General features: G+C 34.9%; 1 long non-coding RNA gene across 1 annotated transcript in view; it reads right to left on the bottom strand.

Moving 5' to 3' along the window:
- Window positions 1-1,394: 1,394 nt before the first annotated feature.
- LOC146761018 (uncharacterized) overlaps window positions 1,395-21,905 on the bottom strand; it is a 32,261-nt gene continuing 11,750 nt past the window's right edge. The window contains exons 2-4 of the long non-coding RNA XR_014945241.1: window positions 18,914-19,047; window positions 1,907-2,046; window positions 1,395-1,532 (exon numbers count right to left, since the gene is read on the bottom strand). This is a non-coding gene — a long non-coding RNA (uncharacterized LOC146761018). The remainder of the gene's footprint in view (window positions 1,533-1,906; window positions 2,047-18,913; window positions 19,048-21,905) is intronic.

Genomic DNA, 21,905 nt, shown 5'->3' with positions numbered 1-21,905 from the left:
CCTCCAAACCTGTAATTGAGTGTTTTTCCTGAGTGATTTCGCTGCCTAATAGGGCATTAGATGTGTACATGTAGCTGATGGCAAATTGCTCTGTAGCACAGATTTATGGTATGCCTTCTAAGATATTGGTAGCAGACAGAAGTTGAAGCAAGGTAAAATTTTCATTCAACTTTTCTATTACAGTGAAAGAAGTAAGAGCTTTCTAACAAGAAGAATAAATTTTGGCTTCTTCTTCAGCTTCTATACTGCTTGTTTCTTTGAGGTGAAATAGGAAGTAGCCACTGATAGAAAACAACTTTAAGATTTATTCTGAGGGTATTGTAGTTTTAGGGATGTACTTTAGGACAGCTCAGAAATGTGTATATGTAGCCAGATGATGTAAATTCTCAAAACCTTCCTTGATCTGTATTTGCAGCTTGGACCTTCCTCGTTAAAGATTTTTAAATATTTCATTGACAGTAGCTTGCATTCCCAAAGAATGAGGAAATCTGAAACAGAGAGCTGAAAGATAATTATTCTGTCTCCAGACAAGAACTTCTGTGAGCAGTAGTCTAAGAATGTACCCTTGAATGATTTATATGGATTTTTTTTTTTTCGAAACATGCTTGATTTAAACTGAAGTAGTCTGAGTAATGTGCAGTGAGATGACATAATCTGGAAGACTTCTATTTTTCAGAAATATATATGTACTTGATAGAAAGAATCCTGGTCTTGAGAAAGCTTATCCAAATTTTCTACCTACCACTCTGGCCCTTAACCGGAGTTCTGCTAGCTCACAGCAAGTTAACAGATCAGTTAAAACTAAAGAAACAAAAGAAACCATTCAATGTAAATAAGCTGCAAAGCATCAATATTTAGCTGGTACTTAACGTAAAGTTAAGTACCTGCTATTGTAGCTGCAAAGCTGACTAGATAAAGTAGGTTTGGAAAAGCTAGTGAGGTGTGTTTGCCCTTGAAAACGATTCATAAATTAATAGAGAAAATGTATGATGATCCCAGGCACTGCGATTACCACCCACTACTTATGAAACAGTCAAACAGCCAAGAAAGGACTAAGCCGGTTCGTCCTGCCTGGGCTTTTTTCTGCAAATTGGCTGTGCTCAGGTAACTGTTAGCATGAACTGTGTAGGATAAGAGAAATGTTAGCACTTGCCAGGATTGTATTGAATTTATTTAGGAATAGAAATACTCAAATATTCAGCCTTATTGTGCTCTGTCTATTCTGCACTGGATGGATCCCAGAACTTGTGACAGCACAGCAAACCATTTAAGCAGAAGTACGGTTTTTTTGTTGTTTGGTTTGTTTGTTTGTTTTGTTTGTTTTTTCCTGGATGGACTCAGCAGCTTGTTCTTCCGTAAGCCTGATGTTCACAGTGGGAATTCAGTGGTTATGTTACCAATAGGAGTTGTTGCATTTCCTTCTCCTGTCCACTTGTCCCTTTTCTCACCATTACCTCCATGAGTCACTCCACCAATGATGCCAATGTAACAATCCATTGAACTGCCGTGTGGTTTTGATCCATCAAAATAACCTTGAAAAAAACAATATAGGTCAGGTCAGTTCATACTTGTAGCATGCCACATAGGTGATACGTTACTTATATTAAATAAAGATTAGATTCAGGGAAGAATTGAATGTATTCCATCATAGAATTTGGTATTCATAATATTTCAACAAATTAATTAATATAAATTTAGTTTTTATTAGTCTTTGAAATGACTTATTTCCAGAGAGCTATGTAACTATTTGACAGGTTTATTTTAGAATATTTTTTATGTAGCAAGTCTTGTTTTTAAATCCTGTCTAAATATATTTATAAGTTGGTTTGTTATATTTTACCTCTGTCTTGTTTTTGCCTTTCTAGTTAGGGAAGGTGAACAAGAACACACACTATGACCTACTTACCTCGTTCCTCAGGCTGAGTTTTCTCAAAGTGTTTAAGTGGAAGATCTTGGGAGTAAGTCTGTTAAATACTTTGGTGAATCCAAACCTCTGCTCATGATTTTCTGCTGCCAGTTTCAGTTCTGTTCTGACTTTCTTGTTGACTTTCAAGAAAAACACAAGACCTGAATATGATGAATATTTTAGGACATGGGCTATAAATGCAAACAAAGTATCTACAAAACGTTCACTATGTAGTGGTAATCTGGATATCTTCAAAGGATCACTTTATGTTTAGCCCTATTCAAAAGCAGTTTAAGAACCAACAGAACAATTACAATTTCTGCACTCATTCTGCAATGTATTAAGCTAATTGGTTAGGAAAATTAGAATATTGGGCACAATATTTTTCCATTTAAAGGGGAAACTGAAAGTGTCGCCTTGAAATATGTTAAATAGTTTAATTCAGAAGCAATTCTAAAGTAAACGAGGACATTACATTTCATATTGATAAAAGAGTTGATTGTATAAAATATGTATTTCGATCAAATTACATATATATAGATGTGAAGTTGAGGTTGTTTTACTAATAGGCAAAGGAACGCTTAAGTCTTTAATCAAAATGCCTAGATGCTATTATCATGCTCTCAAATATAAAACTTGTTCTAGAAAGCCTAACTCATTTGAATCTTTGGTTTCTAACAACCTTTGTGTTTGTAATTTTTAAACAAATATGCTGGAGATCTACATTTTTTTAACGAATTTTATGGAAGTAATTTATACATACATACAAACAATATCTCAGTAAGTAGCAAATCCAACTTTGAATAAGAACAATATAAAACATTGATAAAAATATTTTGTAAGCCAGAACCAAACCTGTTAAATAGATATTTGAAACTGTGGTAAAAAGTATTCATATGGCTTAGTTTGAAAACAGGAATGCAGTTGTTGTGGTTTTGTAATTTCTGTTGTCGGTATTCTACATAAGAACATCATGCAGAACAGTGGCAGTTGAAGAGTTAATGTTCTGGTTCCATGTTACCGGCATTTTGGGTTCCCGGAGGGGAGGGGCGGTATCCCCGGAGGACTTGGTGAGAGGATGAAGAGGGGTCGGACTCCGTTTTGTTTGATTTGGTTATATTTAGTAAATTCCCATTCCTCCTCAGATCGTTGCCATTGTGTTTTCTCTTGGTTAGAACCATCTGCTGGCTGTATCGTACAGCAAAGTAACTTCTTTTATTTTTTTCTTTTCCTGAGTCCTGCCCCCTCCCCCCCCGCCCCCCCTCCGTCACAGATTTATATCTAGTGATAACCCTGTGACATCTTGAAAATTGTATTCAAATAACTTAAGTGGTTTTTATTTCTTTATTAATGATGGTTGCTTCGTTATTTTAAAATATTGCCAACTAGAGTCTGCTTTGAAAGACAGTAACCTATGAGCACTACTACAACAAGGAGTAGCATCAAACTCTGTGTATTAATATACTTAATTTATACATTTCTCATTCTGTAACATCTGTAGAATATCCGTTTACTTTCTTCCCACCTACATAAAAATGCTTTCAGTCTTTGGTTATCGATCATAACCTGCTGACCTCATAAGACTGGAAAAAGGATGATCTTTAGAAATCCTCAGAGATCAGAAACAAACCTACAAATTAACTTTTTCTTCTGCAGTAAAGGAAGCATCTTGGCAGCTGAGGCTATTGCTGCTGAACCCCTTTGAAAAAACACAGAAAACATGGAATCTTTTAAAAAATATTATGAACAAGGTAAATACTAAAAAAATTAGAACTGTTATTCTAATTTCACTACTCAAGAATCTCAGAAAAAAAATAAATCCTGAAGATACTTTCACCTCCTGTGACATTTGTTATTGGTCCATGGAGACTATTTTGATGCATCTGAAACATATCATCGTTATGAACTCTGTGTAGGAAACTGAAAAATCCACTTTCTGGTTGTAGGCAAGCATTTTAGGTATTCTGTTATATGAAGACTATAATTTAAATGTATGAATGAGCTGGTCGGGTTGACTTAAGGTTGCTTTTTCTTCACAGTATGCAGAAAGAACTACCTGTCTGTGTCTTTTCTCCCATAGGCCTGTGTATTTGTCTAGGATAGATTAAGTTTTGTTTAAATATCTTACGTGCTGGAGGAGTTAGATCTGTAGTTATAATTTCCCAGTAGTTTACTCTAATCACAGAGCTTTGGTGTGATTACAGAAACATAGGAGAAAGTCTCGATTCAACAAAACTGTTCTGTTTTACATAAGAATAATTAAAGATTAATAGGACCAGTGAGAGGCTGACTTTTTAACTTACTAATAAGGGAATGTGCTTGAGGGAGCTAGTGCATCATTTCACTTCCTAAGTTAACATCATAAACGTATGTAAATTTTATATATTAAGTATTCCAAACCATTCTATGATTATATAGCTCTATGAAGGAAGAACTTAAATCCAGGTTTTTCTTCTGAGGAACCTGAGTTAGAGGGTTTCTTTTCATAGAACTGTAGAATGGTCTGGGTTGAAAAGGACCACAGTGATGATCTAGTTTCAACCCCCTGCTATGTGCAGTGTTGCCGACCATTAAATCAGGCTGCTGCCTGGCTTTGAATGTAGGGATGTGGCAACCATAACCTCCTTGGGCAACCTGTTCCAGTGCATGACTACCCTCTGAGTGACAAACTTCCTCCTAATACCTAAACTTCCCCTTTCTTAGTTTAAAACCATTCCCCCTTGTCCTATCACTATCCACTCTTGTAAACAGGTGTTCCCCCAGCTGTTTTTCTTGGTGGCTATTTAAGTATTCCTTGAAAAGTGTAGCAGAATCTTCAGAAGAAATGAAGAGAGGGATTCTGACTGTTCTTTAACCTTTCCTGTAGGGTATGAAACTCATGTGTATTTGAAATATTTGGAGTAAGAACAACTTTGTGGTATGTGCTAGGTCTTTCAAACACACCAACTGAAAGCTAACATAGATCTATATCAAACTTTAGCCTCACTGGAAAACAGCTTCTTTCATATTGCCTGATTATGATTTTTGGAAGAAAAATAAAAACTAGTCTTTTTTCTAAGTTGTTTCTTCAGTGCTTCTAGCACTCAGAAGATATCAAATTAGCTGAAACAAAATTTTGGAGGTAAAGCAAATGCAATAATGAAAAAATATTTCCACTAAGTAGCAGTAATGCTCTGTTACAGAAATACTTATTTTCAGTTCAGCAAACAACACATGGCATTTATGCCATAGAAAACTCCTCACTACTCCTACCAGGTGCAGGGACAGATGGGTAGATGGGCCGTGGGAAGGAAGAATGGTGTGAATCCTATTAAAAATTTCTCTTATTTCACAGTGAATTGTCAACTGTCCCATGTGGTGAAAGACTTGAAACCACACTGTGCTGTAGAGATGACCGATATTATAAAAACTGAGTTATAGGCAAGCCCTTTTACTGAATATGCAGAATGAGGAAATAACATTTTGATAGCTATATCAGGGCTGTATATGCAGCCACATAAGTTGGAAAGCTCTGCTGTCATCTTTTTGACAGCAGTGGCTGTTTCTTAGAACTGTGTTAACCTGTTAGCCTGAGCTTTGCTAAATGAGCATCTAAAGCCATGTATTATGAGCATGGAAGAGTCTCATGACAGAAAGTGCAGAAAAGTTCTTATACTACGTGTAAGAATATATCTTCTTCAACTTCTAATATAGCCTAGTCTGAAACTTTTGTACCAAGTTATTTTTCAGAGAGTGATTCTCATTTTAACTTTTTTTTTTTTTTTTTTTGATATTAATTGCTCCCATGCTTTTGCTGCTTAAAAATTGCTTAGGTCAGAAAATGACATGGAGATTAGAGAATGAGCTATACGAATGGGAGAAAAGCATCTCACTGCATAATAACTTTTGTGAATAATTTATCTCCCTTGTCTAGGCTGCTATTAAAATGGTATAGTGCTTCATGTTGCCAGCTAATGCCAATTGTTATCAGCATCCAAGCAACTTCTCTAAAGTAATTTAGATGTTGTTACATGGTAGTGGGTATTACATACATACTTACCATGTACTGTCACTAGTAGGCTTCATCTGAATGTAGGAGAAACTAAATTGTTTGGCTTCAGTTTCTACTCTAACTTTTAGAAACTATGAAAAAAAAAAATAAATTGTGGATAGTAATACAACAATGTGGTCATACTGTAGTAAGTACAATGAAGAAACGTGAAGATGATTAATGAATTGGAGCATACAGGGGTACCAAGAACCCCTGGATTAACTTCACCTTTCAAGATATTTAAACCTTGACTGGATGTTGTCCTTTACATCCTGATCCATATGACCCTGCATAAGCAAGAAGATCAGACTAGCCCATCTCAGAGGCCTCTTCCTCTGATTCTATGAAAGGGTTTCTTTATTCATGAAATGAGTGTATTCCACTGAAGAGCAGTTCTATTCCTCTTTTCATTGTATGTAGATAAAAAAAAAAAAAAGATAGTCCATCTAAATCAGATTGTGCCAGTCTGAGTAGAAAGCATTCAGATGATCTGGTGAATTCTTTAACTGTGCCCACACTTTAGGAACGTTTCATCAGTATATTGTGGAATCTCTAAATGTTAACTGATGACACTTATAAACTGCTGCAAAGTTGCAAGTGTCAGAAGGAATCCAGTTTCTGCGAAGCACATTCATCCCCATGTAGAGACGGTTTTTGGCTTGTTATGGATCTAAGGTTTTTTTCCCTTTTCACTCCTCTTCAGATTTGAGTTCATACATAATCTTTAGAGGTGAAATAAAGAGACCTATAGATTCTCATATGGGAGACTGTATAGAGGAATCAGACAAATATAAGCCAGTTTTGGCACCTTGCTAAAGAAATTTAAGACCTTCTATGATTCTGATCACTGGCATGAGGTAAACAGGTCTACCTGAGTCACACCTTGAGGAAGTCTAAACTTGAATTCTCCTTAGGAATCTCAAGGAAACTCTCTGCCTTTGCTTTACAAGAATGAAGAGAGAAAGTGGTTGACCTTATTCTTTCCTAGTAATTTAATTTCTTTTAAGAAATGCTGAGATATGAAATTCAGGGAGTCGTGTGGAATGTGTACTGGGTAATTTCTTTTAAGCCATAAATCACATCCTAGTGATAGAGGCCAAAAGATGTTAAGACGACTTCAGTCATATAAAATTTAAAACCTTGTTCAGAAGAACCTACAAAACTTAAGGATAATCTTGCAGTTTTTTTAGGCAGCATTCAGTTCAGCACCATGCAACCCTGGAAGTATATACATGGCTTGAAAAATTGTTGAAGTACTTTGTATGCATCCAGGACTGAACAAATGTACTAACTCAGCTCCATGCTGATTTTTCTGACTAAAGCTGACAAGGATCTAGGAATCGTGTCCTCTAGTTGGGCATAATCCTCTGCTATTGTGAGATCACAGGCATTTAGTGTGGTTGTAATGACTTCAGTTTTTGGACTTCTGCTGGATAAAACAAATGCACACCAACCTTCTTTTTACATACCAGTGTCTTCAGAGGCAAAAATGCAAGTTCAGTTCTTCAATTGGTCTGATGAAAGGGTTTGGTTGGTTTGACTGTGTAGCTTTTAGTGAAGTTTCAGACTGTGAGGTATGTTTAAAGCTGATGCAGTTTTAGCAGAGTGCAAAATTTTGAAGGCAGTGTTTTATTCTTTCTCCTTCTCTCTCTGTCTTCTTTTTCCCACTCTGCAATGCTACACAAATTGATCTCTGAGGTTTTCCAGTTGTACTTATTAAATCTCTTCATTAAAAAACAAAAGTATTCTCAAGCATTCCTTACATTAAATATTTACAGTACAACTTGTAGACAAGATAAAGAAATAAAACCTTGATACATCTGCTACTGATTTTGACTGAAATGGTAAGGTGCTCAGTTTTACTCTAAAAGGCATCAAGACACAATGTGAATGATGAATACAGTATTGTGATTGGGATACATAACTGAAGACACTGCCATCTAATAGCTTTCTGTACTTTGATAGTCTTACATGCATTCTGCTAAATCATCTATGCTACTCTGATTAACATAAATAGAAGGAACAATGTTAACAACTCTTCCTATCAGTCTCATATGGAGTTCGTAAACTGAGGAGCATGCACATATTTCCTTTAGAAGTGCACATTGGTACTGAAGAGTGACTCAGAAATCTTATGAAATCCTGCGCTCAGAAGAAGCCAGTAGCCTGCAGGGCACTAGCGTCTTCAGTTAAAGATAATGAAATTGCTGAACCATCCATTACTGCCTTCTGTGCTTTCTGTCTTAAATACATTCACAGACAAACCAAGTTTGTATATTCTAGTTAGTTTCAGAATAAAAAGGAACAATCATTCAAAATAAGAACATTTCATCCCTTCAGTAGATTTTATTTATAAGACTATTTATGTAGAATAAATATGGCTAAATCCATCATATTTTAAATTTTTTTCTTTGTTATAACAATATTCAATCAAAGTGAATGTACTGCAGGAAAATCTCCCTGAGTGACTGGCTTCCTACCAGAGTTACCTGTCATGATAGAAAATGTAATTATTTGGTCCATGGCAAATGCTTGCTTTTTCTAGATATTAAGTTTTATCTGTGCTGATTCTTAGAGGCAGTAATTCCTGAAACAAATAATCTGTCCAAATATAAAACTGAACTTAAATTTATTTTGTACCTGTCAGGTGCACAAAGAGCACAAGTAAGGAGGGTTTATTTTTGAGGTTAGAGGATGCGAAGCAAAAAAATTGTCTCTAAGCTGATCCTTTTCTTATGACCCTCTACATCCTTTACTCAGCACAGAAGCATTAGATAGAAGTTATAGGCAGTCTGGTATTCATGGCATTATTCATCAACACCTATTACATTGCTCATGCACATCTTAATTGCTTGGGCTATATAGAAGAAATAATTTTTTAAAAAAGGAAACATGGAAAGAGCATTTCAACTTCAGCTCTACTACTTTGCACAGAACTACCATTACATACAGATATTATTTTTACATTGTTTGCATCAATAGTATAGTATTATATGTAAATATTATTTTATTTGGAAAAAAAAAAAAGATTAATCAAGCTAATTGAAAATGTTGAATTATTGATGTGTTTTGACATTATATCCCTAGGCAGGTTACATAGCTTACTGGGGAATAATATCAAATCAGACAAAGAACACAGCAATTTACTAAGAAAAAAAAATTTAGCATTAAATATGCATGTTGAGGACAGGTCTGTCCAATTTTGCATTACAAATCCATGTAAATATACCCAAATACAGACAACACCCACCAATTAGAATATATATTCTAATTACATAAGCTTTATTGTATGATTAGGTTCTGTAAAGACAAAGTTTTTTAACCATGTGTTGTTGGACCAGTGTCAAAACAGCCTTTTAAAGAAAGAAAATCTGTTCAGTATAATGTTTAACACAATTCTGGATTAAAAACATATTTGTGTGCCAATATCCAATAGTTACATCAAATAATGACTGGCTGTTCCAGCAAGAAGACTAATTGGAGACAGAATAAAATGTTTATTTTTTTGGAGTATATAATATTTTTGTAAATTATTTGTTCCAATGTAATGATCAGCTTTGTAAATCTGATAGAAAATAGGAATATTAGCTACATTATTATGCATAAAGTAAAAGGAATCTCTTAAAATGTATTCCATTTGGTTCAAAAAAAAACAACAAAAAACTTCATTTCAGTGCTGACCTTGCTGTATTGTAGATAACTTCACTTGGGTCAATTAGTTCAAAGTTTTGACGCACAGGTGTTCAGGGTACTTGAGAATCATCTGCTTGTGTTCAGTGTTGGGTGCTATTTAAAAGTTCTCTCTTGAGCACCAGCTGCCACATTTTCCAACAAGTGCAAAAAAAAAAACAAACCAAAAAACCCCGGCATTTTAATCTTCAGCAAGGAAGACAGCTTAGAAACTTCCTGCTATATCCTGCTTTTCCCTGTCATTGCTCCTATAACTACTGTTGTTCATTTGTCTTCTTGTATATATTGTACAAATGCAGTTATTTAGGTGATTATCCTGAGAAATGTCCTTCAAATGATCCTTGTTTAAAAATAGAATTAATCCAAATGAATTAATTTAGATCAACTCATTGGTCTGGCTCACAGTGCCCCAGAATTATGCTTTTTTTTCCCCCAGAATAACAGGAAGAGAAGTGTGAAGGGCTGAGTATGCTGGGAATGAGAGGAGTAAGGGACAATCTTTCTTGGGGCATTTCTTTCCTCTATAAAATGTATCCTACAATTATACACTCAGTTTTCTCTTTGAAGATAGTGGCAAGTAAATTTGCATTAAGTTCTGTTTCTCTCTCTCTCTGAGGCTACTACATAGGTTATGAATGTCTTTTGCTGACAAAAGTCTAGGAGAAGAGTAGCATTGGTTCTGAATTTCTTACTTCTTGACATTTAAAATATACCACACAGGCATTATTAAAAGTCTCTTGACATAGTTACGGCAGATTCCATCCACAGAGATGAGAAATGAAAATTCAGTGATAGAATATAAAAGGATGTAAAAAGTTTGATTACAGTTATCTGGACCTGCTTCAGTCATTACAATGTCGCTACAAGGTTATGAGATATTTCCATTTTTAACAGTAGTAATGGGTTAGGGTCCTGATGTCCTTACTAAAATACAGACCAATTGATTTTTCAGTCACAGATCTAGCCTGTACTTCTTAGAAATACATGGTAATGCTATCATGGGATTTAAACTGGATACAGCTGTAATTTCAGTACTAACAACGTGAAATAGTTTAACACCGAAGTATGACTCTCATGAAGTTTTTGAATGTAACACTGTCCCTGGCAGAAAGTTCCTGAAGCTTTCCGCTTAAGTTTCAACTGTGAATGCTCATTTAAAACATACATACAAAATAATAATAACAACAGTAATAATAATAATGAGTAAAGATTTGTCTTAAGGACAATTTGCAAACAGTTAATTTTATTTTTCTACAATCATATCAACTCCATAGTTTTATAAGAATTGGTAAGATATTGTTGTCTTGATTTTACCAATTTAATGCCTAACTGAAAGCCAGCTAGCCAACTTATATATAATTTATGTAGTAGCTCCTGCTGTAAGTCTATAGTCATCTAAATTCCATGACTAGGAAGTGCCAGGCTTAACACTGTGTAATGTTTTGCATAGAAAAAAATTAGCGAGCTGCAATGGGGAATTTAGAAAAAAAGCTATTTATGAGGAGTGAGGAGTGAGTCATTCCATTTTTTGTATCATTCACTTCACATTTCATATTACAATTGTGTAATAATTATTAAAGAAAAAACAGGTTTTACTCTGACACTATACCATAAATAAATTATTTTCAAATGCACAGGGAATTCCAGCCATGATTATAACTCATAATTTTTAGCAACTTGCAAATTCTTTAAATTAATTATCAAAATACGCCCTGAAAACAACATTTATAAGTAGCAGTCAAGTGAGGAATAATGCATGTATGTTATTCTATACAAATAACTTATTTTTTAATAAGAGCCATTAGAATTCCAAGAAATGACTGGGAAGTGTTAGTTTTCAAAGAACTCACTTCCAGAAATTTCCCCAGGTATAACTTGTTTTAATTTTTAGCATTTTTTTTTTTAAAAAAGGTATTTATTTATTTGTCTTTGTTCAGGTTTTTTTTTTTTTTTTTTTTTTTTTTTTTTTTTTTTTTACAGAGCTGTGAGTATACTTTTTTATTATTACTATTCTTTCCTGTTCTTTATGGAGACTAGCAGAGCTAAACTCTAGCATGCCTTAAAAATAAACTAGGATGATAATAGGAAAAGCAGTTTCATATTACAGCTACTCTTTTAATGTCTAGTTAAAGTACTATTAGTGAATCATACTATTAGTGAAGCTAAAGTGCATCTTCAGCACCTCATAAAAGCAAATCTCTTTACCTCAGAACTGCACTTAGTAAGGTACATTTAGAGGGAAAAAAAAAAAAAGAAGAAGAAGAAAAAATCCTTACTCTTGTTTAGCAAAAGACTGTCATCTTAAGAGCACAGAATTGAACAATAAATTATTATGGTTTTTAGGTTTCTTGATTCCTCCCTTGATATCTACCTACCTACCTACCTAGAGAATTATTTTTCAGGTAGAAAATATAGCTAAGATAACTTTATAGACAGTTATTTTAAGATTACTGAAGACCAAATTACATATATGTCCATATCTTTTCCCAGGGATTTTCATGGAGTCATGAATAAATGAGTAAGCTAGCAAAAGTGGAAGGCAGTGTTAGAGTCACTAGCGGAACATAGTTATGGCAGTGTCACATTGAATAATGGGCATGAAAATACCCACTGTAATTCACAAACAAGCATTGTGGCATTTGATCTAATAATGTGGGACCAAGGGACTCACATAAGCTAATGTGCTGAATGGAAGGATATCACTAGGTAGCTGCTGATAAGATAGATTATGGTTTACATGTCTAACTCTGAAATGAACACAGTTCCTTTTTTTTAATTTGGGTTTTAGAGTCCTTAACTTTTCCTAAAAATAGAACCGAAAATCTTACAGCACCAACTTTATTTCTACCTCTGCACCTTTGCTATGCTACATCACAATTATTTCCTTTACTATAACTTTTCTTATATTATTTCTTAGAACAAATTTCTGCTGCAGAAATGATCTGATCATATTTCAAATACAAACGTTCTAGAGAAAAGGATCTTGGAAAACAAAACGGAATAAATTTTCCCTATCAGCAATGTCACCTGTGTGTGCTGCTATTACACACCGTGGTTTTCCACCCATTCTGTATGTTAGAAAGATCAAATGCAGATTTTTAGCTTTCATGTAGCCTGCTGAATCTAGATTTCTGAACATTATTTCTAGTTTTAAAAAGTAGTGCTTTCACATCTCTCTATATATTACATAAATAGCTGTACTATGTAGACAGAAACTCTGATCATAATATTTTTTTGTTGTCTTGCATTTAATTAAATGCAATTTTCTTTTACAAATTTATTTGTTTATTTATTTATTTTGATGATGATTTACCCATGAATTATCCAGAGAATTACCTATGATATAATTTATTTCCATACAGCTTTGAAGGTTGTGCTAGTATGTAAGAGTCCATAAGTTTCATATATATGGGTAGAATAGTTGGCATTAACTGCACAGCAAAGTGTGGTCCCAGTTACATTACTGTTTCTAAAGATCTCTACTATGTCAACACCTGTGTACTCTATTTACATTAAACTTGCAAACTGTATCTTAGAATGTTTCTACTAAACAGACATATTGATCATTGAAATTTAAAACATTGCAGATATATTAATCATAATCATTATGATTAAAAAAACCAAAACAAACAACAACAACAACAACAACAAAGTTTGTACTTAGTTAAAGACTAAAAGATTTGAAGTTTCCTGGCAGTTTGGCAATTTCTCACTCATCTCATTGGTGTCTGGCTGTCAGTGTAAATTACATTGCCAGTGTACAATTTGCTGAAGTAGGATGTAACTAACAGTTGGTAATGTGAGGACCAGAAGCTTCCTACGATATGTCCTAAATTTGAGGAGATAGTAAGCAACATTATCCTTAGGATAGTAAAAACTTCAGAACTCAAGCTTACAAACATTTTCATTGTATTTTCTCATGCCTCAGGAAACTTATTTTCAAAATACAGATTTTTCTATAATCTAAAACATTAGTGTTGTTCTTCGCTATTATAGAGACTTTTATTTTCAAGCTTTTTAATTTAATGATAACAAAGCAAAGTTAGACCTGTCTCATTTTTGTGTGATTCAGCTATTATTCATGGTGAAAAGCAAATTGCACACTGGTCTGCAAATATGACTATTTTTTGTTTGAAAATGCCGGTAAATGTGACCTTGTACAATATGTTTTACTCATTGGTGTAGCCCCACATGAGTGACAGATATCTCTTGCACTAGCATTGAGACATGGACAGAAGTTGGATCTTACAAATTTGAGACATTCAGCATTTTCTTTAGAATCCTAGAATCATAGAATGGGTTGGTTTGGAAGGGATCTCAGTGATCCTCTAGTTCCAACCCCCTGTCAGTGGCTGGGTTTCCAACTACTAGATCAGAAACAAGACCAAGTTGCCCAGAGCACCATCCAGCCTGGCCTTGAAGACTTCTTGGGAATTCCTGGGTATTCCCAGGCATGGGAGACAAGAATCACGCCTGTTTCCAGGAGACGTGTGTTTATTTAATGCCTAGAGCAAGTATAAACCTATTCTTTAATATTGCCATACATTCATTCAATTAGCAATGGATAATTTGTCTCCTGATGACGTTCCTGCTAAAGACAATTTCCAATTCAGCATATTATTGGCTTCTGTAATTTTTGTTCTTTCTTTTTGCTATATCTTTGGCACAACTCACATCCCAAGACATTACAAATGACCAGAAGCATATAGATAGCAGGGACTAAAGGTCAAACAGAATTACCATACCAGGGCCTTCATTTATCTGATTAACCATTAAAACAAAAACAAAAACAAAAACAAAAACAAAAACACGTGTATATATATAGAGAGAGAGAGATATAGAGAGAGAGAAATTGAAGTTGAAAAATTATATCCCCAGTCTTTCAGATGTAATTTTTCTGAGTAACTGAGTAATCACCTCTACTACAGTTGTAGTTTCAAGCTTTTAAACATTTGGAATTATGGGAATATCTTTATTTTGAGTAAAATAGGATAAACCAGTAGTGTGAAATAAAATCAATGGTTTTTTAAAAAGAACATTTCAAATGACTTCTGCAAGTAGGGCTAAGCATTTCTTTTCATTTACGAGTAGCAAGCACTTTGGGTTCTAATTATTCACAATTATTATAAAGGCTTTCTAAAATAAGACATAATAGTTTAGACTAGCAGTTTAAAGACCTGCTTAATACATTGAAATGAAAAGTGAGAGTATGAAAAATACATTTCATTACTTCCTGCTGCCTCAGTATCTTGGGGCACTATGTTTCCAGGGAGAAATATTGCAAATGAAGTAACCCACAGAGCAATTTTATGATGGACGTTTTCCCTTGGTGAATATAGCAATTTGACAACAACTTCCACATATATGCATGCTGTATATTTGAATGTCACTTAGGGAAGGAAATGAAGAACTGCAAGAAAGGGTTGAGTCTCAGCGGATGTTAGAGAATCAGAGTGCAGAAGAGGAAGCAATTATTTACTTGAAATATGAGGAGAGTGCAATCTGCAATAGATAGATTGTATGCCTGTGCTCATGGGCGACCAATAAGAAATTTTTGATATGACACTACCACAATTACAGCACTGTCTCATTTGAAACATAATAAAGTTGGGGTCTGAAGGACATAAAGTATATAAAAAGCCTTCTGGTCTGGGAGTCTCCAGCACACTCCTGAAATTTATGAGGAATAGATGAAAATGAAAATTGATGTTTCTGCATTGTTTTGGGACTGCAGTTGTTTCCTCATTTGTATAGAGTTGCTTCGTAGGTTTTAGGACTTAATTTTCACAGAAAAAGACTGGTTTTTTTGTTGTTTTTGTTTTGTTTTGTTTTGTTTTGTTTGTTTTTTCCCCTTAAGAATCAGCACTGCAATCCTTGTTGCCTACTCTGAGGGTAATCATAGCATCTCTGGTGAGATGTTATCTTTTCTTACCATATTGTCTTGAATTACAGCAACATCAATGAATTGAAATCTATTCCCCTCTGTGGTGATACCAGCAATTATCAGGTCGCTCGCTTAGGACAAAACTCAACTGTGATATTTTTAAGTGCTGCATTTTTAAATGCTGCCTCTTATCATAGTAATGTTTTTTTCCCTGAAGCTTTACTGCTCTAGCTTCTAATCCAGCTCCTGGTGAATCTGGCCCTTTGTGAGATGTAGAAACTGACCGCAAGGAAATCAGGTCAACTTTCCGTTGAACCTCATAAATTAGGAACAATTTTTGTACAAATATCTGACCTACAACCTGGCAAAAAAATACTAAATTGTTCTGATATTGTCATTTCTTCATCATATTTTTAGCTCTCTACCTAGAGCTCTGAAGCTTAGGTTTAATAAGTCTTGAGACTATAGGCTGTTCTCTTGAAGTTTCTTCAAGAAACTCCTGTTTCTTGAAGGCATCGTGAATCAAATACTGTTGCATTAAGCATCTGAATAAAATGCTACTATTATCTTCAGTTAATCCAAAGTTGTCACTCTAGTGAATAAAATGCATGCTTACATGTAAGACACATTTCTGAGATCTCTTCATTATGTCTCTCAGAAAATTTACTGTATATCAGTGATTAAACCTAATGAAAACATTGCAAAGAAAATAGCTGATAAAAAATAGGTTTCTGGCATTTGAGTAAATTCAAAATGAAAAATGTTTTCTTCTATTTGAAAAAGCCTCCACATTCATGCATTCCCACAACCTCCCCTATCTCACACTCACGTGCAAATGTGAAGCCTTCACTTTCACAACAGGCTCTGAGAGCCATGAGCTGCGACATAGCCTTCTCACCGTTTGGTGAAATTTGAACTGAAGAAGAGAAAACTCCATCCAGCGTTAAGGAGCCAGAAAGGAGCCAGACAGACTGGGACCCACAGGGCATCTAACTAAAAATCAAAAACACAGCCACTCTCCCCAGATAGAATGGATGCAGGACAGCTGGCTCCAGTGCTGTTTTCTCTCTCAAACACATCATGTAAGGATAATCACAGTGTATTGCAGTTGACAATGAAAATAAGTTACAGTAACCCAAAGCAGTGTTTCTCAGCTTGGAACCACTTCACCAATCATGGTTCACATGTTTAAAGTATGTTACTAGTCCTCTTTGCTTACAGATATTAATCCAGATTTTAATTTTAAAGGAAACACATCAGTTGTTTTGCTGAAGTTATTTTGCATGTATGTAGCTGAAATTCAAATGCAATTCTTCTGCAGTTTGGCATTTAATTGGGTAAGGAAGCATCATGGTGTTATTAATGTTTTGTTTTGTTTTTCTTTTATTTTTTATTTTTTATTTATTTATTTATTTATTTTTACAGTTGAGGTTTAAATGATGACTCCCCTTTTAACAACTAACACATTCAAGTTCAAAGCTGGTTGGTTTTGAGATGGAAAGATTTAGCACAAAAATGAACGTGCAGTTCTCAGTACCAAATAGAGAGACTTCAGATGCAGGGAAGTGTTTCTGCAGGAAATAGAAGGGCTACTCCAAAATCAATGCCTCCTATTTTATTATCTTGGCCTATGATGTTAGAGGCAGATGTTGGTGGTATGGCAGTAGAGACTGAACCTTCCCACCAACATTGTTACACCTGGTTGTTGTGAGACAGATGGCAGCAGAGGGGCAGTCTTACAAAATGGCATCTGACATGGAAGTGTGTATGAAGAAGAGGTGTGTGCCACCGAATTCCTCCATGCAAGAAAAAATGACACCCACTGATATTCATCAACACTTGCTTAATGTTGATGGAGACCAAATAGTGAATGTAAGCACAGTGAGATGGTGAGTGGTGACAGCAACAGTGGACCATTTCTGCTGGTCTAGATATTTACAAGCATACTGGCTCCTGTCAAGTGCTGGTGAAAATGTACAGCTGATGGTGGTGACTATGTTGGAAAAAATCTGCTTTCTAGTAGAGAAGTTACTTCATCAATAATAGTGTTATTATCCTCACTGTATCTGCTGTAGTTTCCATAGAAATAAATAGGAGCCCATACACTTTCAGAACAACCCATGTACATTTATTACTGCTTTATACATTTTGCAGAAGATTTGGATAACTAGAACTTTTTTTTAGAACACAAATGTCATTGATGTGTTCTCATATTAAAGAAGAAACAATATAACTTTAGCTAACTGAATGCCAAATGGTGATGTGAGAAAGGAGTTTGTGTAAATAAGAAAGTAATGATGTTACCATTAACATTTTAAATCTCTTTTCATATGGGCATTCCTCACTAGAATTATAAAGGATACAAGAAACAGTACCACCATTAAGATTTTATTTTATTTTTCTAAAGCAGGAAACAGTTTCCATGAAACAGTTTTCCAATGCTTTGCACATTACATTTCTAATAGCTACAGATGTGAATGCGTGTGTTATTCAATTTAACATGTGAGTAAGTATTTTTTGTGTTGGGCAAGGTGAGTGCTTTTCCTTGTAGTAGCAGAGGAACGATTTTGAGAGAAGAAGAAAGAAAAAAGATGGAGGAACTCAGACAGCCTCTTTTGCAAATAGAGTTCTTTTATATAAAAGTAGAGCAAATGAGAAAAATGAAAATAATTTCTAAAAAGTCTAGGGAAATGTTTCTTAAAGAAACAGAAAAACAACCTACCAGCCCTTTGGTTTATTATACTGGTTCAGCTCTTCCAAAAAAAAAAATAAATTATGGAGATCTACCAATTTAATAGGCAAAAATGCCATTCATTATGAACAAAATCTGCTTATATTTTGGCAGGACTCAGAAGGAGAAAATTCCATGTGGATTTGTATTACTCTCAGTAATAAGTTGTCAGATACTACCCAGTATTCTCCATAAAGAATAAATATAGCCAACAGTGGGTTTTTTAAAAGTCTTATGGATACTTGCTGAATGAATGGTCTCACAGAAAAACAGAAATAAAGTAGTGTTGCAACCGCTGCCTGTGTAAGGCTTTGTGCAATAAGTTTGTGCAATAAGCCTATAATGAAAGCATCATTTTGCAAACTACAACATATTATAAAATTAGGCCTTTAAAGTTTTTGTTGTTTTTTTTTTTTGTATTAAAGTACAAATTAAGAGGAAATACAATTTTTTCAAACCCGAGAAAACTACATGCAAAGCATATATTTTTATGTATAGATAGATAGAGAGACATCTGTTACATATTTATGTAAATGTTAAGCTGTACAAGAAGAAAATATTCAGTCCAATGGCTGAACAACATTAAAAACAGTGGTTCAATAATTCCTGGTTCAATAATTCCTGGTTCTGGAATGAAGAAAGAATGGGATGCAAAAACATTTTTTGTCCTACCTGTTCTAGGAACTGACCTAAGTGTCCTTAGCAGAATGCCAACAAGTGTCATGGAAGAAAAAGCTGGTGCAATTGAAGAATCGGGTAACAGGTGGCACAGCATAACTTCAGGCAGAAAAATACCCAGGAAATATCTAGCAAACAAACAAACACACAACAAAAACATCATGAATGCATGATTGTGTAGTGTGTCTTTGTAATAGGTAATGAGGTAGGTACATTCAGTTTGTAGGCTGGGAAGATGCAGAAGCAACTGTGCCTCACTGAGGTTAAATGCTTTAATTCTCCTCTCCCTGACACACATCTTACATTTCTGTGATTTCTTCTGTGTGGATTTTCTATTAATGCTTAGGTAGATAAATAAACAAACAAACAAACAAACAAACAAATAAATAAGGAAAACCAGAGCAACTTATTCTCTGTGGTTAAAAGTGATTATGTTCTCCATTAATGATGCTGGCTTTTTGGAAGTAACCTACAAGATAGGTCTGAGAAATTATATTTATCTACTAAAGCAACTTCAGCGTTCCACATGATTCTCAAGGAAGCCTGTCTTCTCAGATACAAAATGGATAGACCAGTCATGAAAACTATTGCAGTATGAACTGATCTTGGTCCAATGAAAATAACTGCTTATCTGCTTATGAAAATGAAATAATTACAAAAACAGTGTGACAGGTAAAGCATAGTATTTATTATGAGATATTATGATGGTTTGCCACCTGCACTGTGCTGTGATCTTGTGGCACTCAGTAGCCTTTCACATTTTAATCCTGGAAAACTCATGAAATGGGACTACAGAGTCTAAATGTCCTGTGTACTTGGCATTGTTTCTACATTATTTTTTTTTCCACTCTGTTTTTCAGTGAGAACACAAAGAAGCAAACAGGAATTTTCAGTCCACAACATAATAAAAATGTATGTATAAGCTCAAGCGGCAAGATAAGGTGATTATTTTGCCTTTTAGTTTAAGGGTCAGATTGTTTTCAGCTGCTGTCAAACACAGTCACATCAGATGTCCATTCTATTACATGCTGAAATGTTTCAGTACATGACAGACATGGTACATGATTTTCTATTATTTATCTTTGAAATCATCAAAATACTTCACAGGAAAACTGAGCTTTCTTACATCCACTGAAATTCACATCACTGTTCTCCCATCATCTTTATTTCTCATGTTCATGGATGTAGAATATAAAGTTCCATCATTTCTAAGAGTAAGGGATCTCTCATGGCTCAGTTCCATCATATCTAAATGTAAGGGATCTCTCATGGCTCATGGCTTTTGTAGACCATTATTCACAAGCCGGTTTTGGGTTGTTTTTTTGGGTTATTGGGTTTATTTTGTGGCTCCACAACCACTGTTGGAAGTCATTAATACTTTATTTAGGCAAGTATACATTATTGAACCTGTGCTGATTATCTCTTTAGTCAGCAATGCAAACTTTTTATAAGCCTGTTTTAATTAAACATATCGTTTACATTGGGTTTGATATGCAATTGTAGCAGAAATGCTAAGTTGCGCCCTGAACCAGTGATTGAGCACCTGGTGGGAAGTCAGGGACAACCCAGAGGAGTTCAGGTGCATGCAGTGCAGCTGAGTGAATGGATGGGGGGACACCAGGGCTTGTTATCATTTGCTGTAGCCACAGACTTTGCCACTCCACTGTTACTGTGGTATTTTCCATTACATTGTAGCATAACAGCAGCTATGCAATGATATTTTTAAAGCTCCAGGTTTATTACAGCCTTTTGCTTACCAGTGTGAAGAAATGGAAGTGAACTAATGCATCCAACTGCAAGGCTGGAGTGAGTCTACATTGCTGACTGAGTAGTACAATGCCCTCAGACAGTTTGCTGTGCATGAAGAGAAAAGAGGCTTATGTCTTCTGTTGTTAGCAGAATTTAATGGGAAATGTTTGTCTTAGCCAGGGACCAAGCAGATAGGCACTGCTGGCCACTGCCAGGACAACTCATTAATTTGGTGAGAGAAGAAAAGCTCTGCTTCATAGAGCAGCACTTTTAGGCAGCTTTACCCACTGCAGCTTTTGGTGGAGTGCTAAGCCCAATAAACATAGGCTTTCATGCATTAGGAAACTGAGACAAACCAAACAAATCCAAGTACAGTTAATATCCATTGCCGTTCTTTATCAGTTGTTGCTTTTGCAGATCCCAGCAGCATGGAAGCTAGCCATCACTTAAAATATTCTATTACAGACTGGAAATGTGACTTTTTTTCCTTACTATGCAGTCTAAAGGACACAAATACATCTGTGAAGGAAGGTTTTTCTGAGAACAAGGTATGAATACAGAGGCAATTAATACAATGAATAAGCCAATATCCAATAGTAGTTGCTCTTCCATACTGCTAGCACTGGAGCCTCAGCAATGGAGCTGATCCACTGAATGGATTAGCTGCAACTAGATAGTGACAAATATGACTTGCATGACTATTTTGGCCTGTTCAGTTTTTAGCTGAACTGAACACATATGGTTTTATTGCAAGACAGGGGAGTGTTCTGACTGTTTTTATTTCATTTAGTTTGATCAATTATTTTAATCTGAAAAAGGAAACCAAAATCTTGAAATGTAATCTTAAAAGTGTTCACCTGAGGCTTTTCTCTCCTTTTTTCTTTTTAGTAAAACATATATACTCTGAAATGTGGAGGTAGTGTAGATTTTATTTTATTTTATTTTTTTCCCAAGGAAAGATTAATACACTTCCAAGGGTCAGAATAAACTCTTAATTTCATTTAAACAGTAGAAAGACCTTTGGCTGACTCAGCCTAGAGGTAAATTTCATCTTGGGTGCAGACACCAGTTACTTCATCAAATAGGGTATTGGCCATTCTCAGAAGCCCCAGAGGCATGTTTAAACACAAGTGAATTCAGACAAGTATGAAAAAATAATGCTGCATTGTTCCTTTCAGGCAAAAAGACAAGATAAATTATTTCATTAAATCAAATACAGATTTTTCCTGGGAAATCT

This window comes from Coturnix japonica, chromosome 4, assembly GCF_054131305.1.
Source record: "Coturnix japonica strain WE chromosome 4, WE-NBRP24, whole genome shotgun sequence".
Taxonomy (NCBI): Eukaryota; Metazoa; Chordata; class Aves; order Galliformes; family Phasianidae; genus Coturnix; species Coturnix japonica.
This window is presented reverse-complemented; position numbering and strand designations above follow the sequence as displayed.